At 34.3% G+C, this 4,725-nt stretch overlaps 1 non-coding gene across 1 annotated transcript; it reads right to left on the reverse strand.

Moving 5' to 3' along the window:
• Positions 1–475: 475 nt before the first annotated feature.
• LOC120890246 (U6 spliceosomal RNA) lies at positions 476–582 on the reverse strand. Its single transcript, XR_005734487.1, has one exon. It is a non-coding gene; the product is annotated as a U6 spliceosomal RNA (small nuclear RNA).
• Positions 583–4,725: the final 4,143 nt, after the last annotated feature.

Raw genomic sequence — 4,725 nt, forward strand, 5'->3', positions numbered from 1 at the left:
TCTTTGGTCTTTGAGATCTCTTAAAGTTAACTCCTGTTTATTTGTTTGTTTTTAATTTTTATACCTCCTTTATTGTAGACTGTTTGTTTATTGATAAATTTTATTTTTGAACACTTTGCTAAATTTAATGCATTATACACTGCACCAGGCTTATCTTGTAAATATCCTTCCCTGGCCGTAGAACAGCTATTTCTTCAAGCAACCCAGTTTCTTTTAATGGATAATCATATTAGAACTAATTTTAGGTATGTTCATTGATTGTCATTGATTTTTTTCTTGATTGACATTGTTTCCTAGACTGAAGAGAGAAAGTAAATATATGTTTCCTTGGGAATATACACAAACCTGTGCATATTTCTAAACCATATGTATCTACATTAAATCAGCTTGAGTTTGTACTGATTGTCTAACTCTAACCCAATACTACATGGTCCACTGTGTCTTCTTCCCCTTGTTTTGTTTTGTTTTGTTTTTCCTGAATATGGAATGCTTCATGAATTTGTATGTCATCCTTGCGCAAGGGCCATGCTAATCTTCTCTCTATAGTTCCAATTTTAGTATATGTGCTGCTGAAGTGATCACTCCCCTTACTTTTTTGTAACCTCCTATTTCAACAGTCAGAATCCTATATGCCACCACTGCTTATCCATTTGTTTAATTTTTTATTTACAGTATAAATGGTAGTTATATTAAAATTGTTAATCCATAACCCCATCAAAAGCAACTGTAACAAATATAATGCAATGATATATGCAGTTCGTCTTTCATTTTATAGCCTCCCTCATTGCCCAAATTCAGTATTTTTTTCTCCAATCTATTCTGTGAAGTGTGAACTACATTTGTAATAGAGATAGGTACTTATGTCATAGGCTGTATTATATACAGGTATTGCCGGACCTCTTACATAATTTTTATAAAATTACATAACTAAAGTTCAGCTTTTTTATTTCAAATTTGTGTAGATTTTGGCAAATAAGTACCATTATATATTTGCCACTAGGATATCACAAATAATTGTTTCATTATCCTAAAAAATTTTCTCTGAATCACTGATTGTACCCTTCTGCCAAAAACCAGGGAGCAAGGCTGCTTATGAAATATGCAAGTGAGTGGTTGCAGTGATTATAAACTGAATTTGGACATGCCTTGGCTTCTCAGTCATATTTGAAGTTATTTTTTCCTTTTTTTAATACATTTTAAACATGGTTATTATATCTTCTGTGTCTGATAATTTTAATATCTGAATGGTGATATAAACTATTTTTGTCTTTCTACTTACTCCTAATTGTAGAAGTTTACTTCCTCATGAATATAATAAATAATATTATTTTATGTTTGATTGAGTTAACCTGTGAGATTCTGAGAGCTATAGAGAATTTCTTCCCAAGAGGATCTACATAATTAATTTTGGTTTCCAGTAGATTCTGTACAACTAGGGCTTTTTAACTTAATGCATTCATTGAAGATGAAACCTAACTGCTTACACAAGGCGCATTAGAATTCTGCACTTATTTTAGCTCAGGCCACTGACCGTAGCACTTCAGAAGAAGCAGCCATTGTTTTTTCCTGTACCACTCACTGCTTTCACTTCATTAAGGGTCTTTTGGAGGGGACCCTGGGGTTTTTAATAATTTCATGATCATAAAGAAATGTTTTTAAGGATTTTTTTCTAACTTATTTAGGACCTAATTACATGAAATTAGAAGGGTTCTTAAACTATCCAGTATCCAATTCTTAACATTTCTAGAAGAAATCCCCTTAAGTTCCACTCACGTGGATCCTGAGAACTATATGGAACATGGCACCTCTAACAGGAAGACAGAAATAGTAATCAGCCACAGCGCTAGTTTTGAGAGTCCGTAATGCAAGGATGAAAGTTGTAAATACAGAGTCAAAAGTGATATTTAAGGGACATTCAGAATACTTATGTTTACTGAGTATCTTTTTGAGGGGCTTTTAGGACCAGGCAGGGAATATATGCCCTACATAAGATGGGTGCATGAACATTCATTTTGTCCTTTCTTCAGAGAAAGGAAAGTACTTTGTAGATGATGGGAAAGTTGTAGTCAGTCAATATTTATGTATTTTAGCAATGTCCATGTTCCAAAGTCCAAGTTGTAATAATAGTTCTTAAATTAAGATAAAGCTACATCCATCTTTACAAAGTTTTACATGACTTTTAAGCTTAATTTGTAAGAAATATTAATTTTAATGCAGAAAACAACTCATTGTTTTCCACATCAAGATCTCTGATTTAATCCCTGTTTGTGGTTCCAGATTTACCTCTTACAAGCTTTCCTTCCACCAAAATGCTTCATATACTCCTTTACATCTGGACATTTGGTAATGTTCTTCTCATGTGAATTTTCCCGTCTCCTCTCAGGTAGTGAGGTACCACTCTTTCTTTACTTATCTCTTTTGTAACCCACTTGAACTATAGTGTCAGATAGATTCTGCTTCTATTCTTTTTGTCTGCTTTCCAGTCTGTAAACTTGTACTTTAGTGCCCAAGATAGTTCCTGAACTATAATAGTCAACAAGTACTAAAGGATTTGAATGAGTGTCAAAGCAATGAACATGCAATCAAACTTTGTCTGTGTCACCATCCTAAAGTTGCCAATAAAACTCAGTGTGTATCCAGCCAGTGTGGTCAATACTGGACTGAACTATAAAAATTGAATGACACCAAGTGCTTAATGACCATGTTGTGTCAGGAGTTGGACATTGAGTAGAAGTTGAAGTTCAATAGGATAAACACATGTTTAAGAGGGTTTAGCCAAAGTCTCAAAGGGTTGAATTAGAGACAACTGTGAGGAGAATAAGCATAGAAGGAAGCTTGTGTCCCTGACCTAGGAAACAAATAAAACAATGATATTTTGAGCCATGTGTAGCAGGTATTTGGTGGTACAGAATTTAGGTCTTATCTTCAAAGTTTCACCTAGTGCTGGATATAGTTTTAGTGCCAAAAATTCCCCTATGGTGAAATAAAAATCTAACTTCCCCAAAGGACAAAAAATTAATTACTATTCGTTATGTGTTTCATAGATGTTGAGAATATATTAAATATTTCTTGATAGCTATCCTTAATGTATGAATCCAGAATATAAGATCATTAAGAAAGAAAAATTTCCCTTACTTGTTGCTTTGATAAATACCATAATGCCTACAAGAGTATAATCAATATTTAAATAAAAATAAAATATGATTTGAGAATGTGGCTACCCTGCACATCCCTTTCCTAGGAAATGATTCTAACATATGTTTTAATCTTACTGCGATGGTACAAAACATTTATTAATACTCCCTTTTTGTTTGTTTAGATAGTAAGTCTCAGACATTTTCAGTAACATGACCAAGGATTCACAACTTGTGAGTAACTTATAAGCACCGATTATGGATATTTTTTTCCAAAGCTTATGATAATTCCTGCAAATGCTATCAGAGCCAGTAGGTTCTGAGTGATAAAAATGTAAACCTAAAAAAAAGCAAACAAATAATAGCAACAACAAAAACAGTGCTTTCGGTGACCAGAAGTCTTCTAGTTACTTTGGAGAGAGCGTCCTTAGACTAGAAAAGGAAGACTAGAAAGTGAAATGTTTTTTAAAATATTGTAGACTCTTGAAAAAAAAGTAGTCCCTAGTCTGAAACACATAACAATGATGAATCAGTTATGACACCAATATTTGCATTCCTTCTACTCATCCTCCTTCTTTTTCTCCCCCACCCCCTTCTTCCTCATCCTTCTTGTCATTGTTTTGGTTGTTATTTTTTTCTTCAGTAAATATGTCTATTGTTTCTGGAATCGTGAAAGCACCATCCTAATCCCAAGGTTTAGTTGGACACCCAGGAGGAGCCTGAAGATGTGAACAGTGTCCAGTGAGGGTCTGTTGCAACAACATCTGGTGATGGCCTTGAGTCTCATTTTGAATTCCAAAGGCATTAAGCATGAAACAAATGAGCCTCTGAATGTCAGAAGTGGCCATGTGGATTGTCAAGGCAACATGAATCTAGAAAGTTTACAGAACAAAAATAAGCAAAAGACTCAAGGTATGTTTTCTACAGAGGGAGCAAGCCAGGAAATATGTCAAACAGTCATAGAAAAGAGCATTAAAGATGGTTCTCCTAGAAACTAGATGAAAAAGGCTCAAACATCATCCATGCAGAATCATCTGGAGTGTGACAAGTGGAAGATGGCAGATGTCTTTAGCTTTCTTTCACCCAAAGAGATCTGAGCTATGCTTTGATTTCTAAGTCAGAGTTCACTAGTCCTCAAGTTCACCATCACTGCTCCATAGACACATAGCTCCACAGACACGTGATTGAATTAAGGCTTTCCCTGTTCAGAGTATATTTGGAAGCTGGCCTTTAAGCATTTGTTATTATTCTTATTTTGGCCATTGCTGTCCAAGATTACTGGAATCTGAAAAGACTGTTTCAGGCCCTGCAAAGCTGTGTGAACTTTGGCAAAGAGAGAGGGACAGATCACATCTAAACCATAAACCTAGGGCTTCTGGCATGATATGAATACTAAAAGGGAACATCTCTGCCTTTTTTCTGATCTTCAGGGGAAACATTTAAAATTTTTTTTACCATTAAGAATGATGTTCTTGTAGGTTTTTTTAGTTGTTTTGATCAAGTAAAGGAAGTTTTCTTCTATTCTTAATTTACTGAGAATTTTTATCACAACTGGATATTATATTTAAAGATGTGTTTTTTTTTTAATCAA

This window comes from Ictidomys tridecemlineatus, chromosome 4 (genome assembly GCF_052094955.1).
Source record: "Ictidomys tridecemlineatus isolate mIctTri1 chromosome 4, mIctTri1.hap1, whole genome shotgun sequence".
Lineage (NCBI taxonomy): Eukaryota > Metazoa > Chordata > Mammalia > Rodentia > Sciuridae > Ictidomys > Ictidomys tridecemlineatus.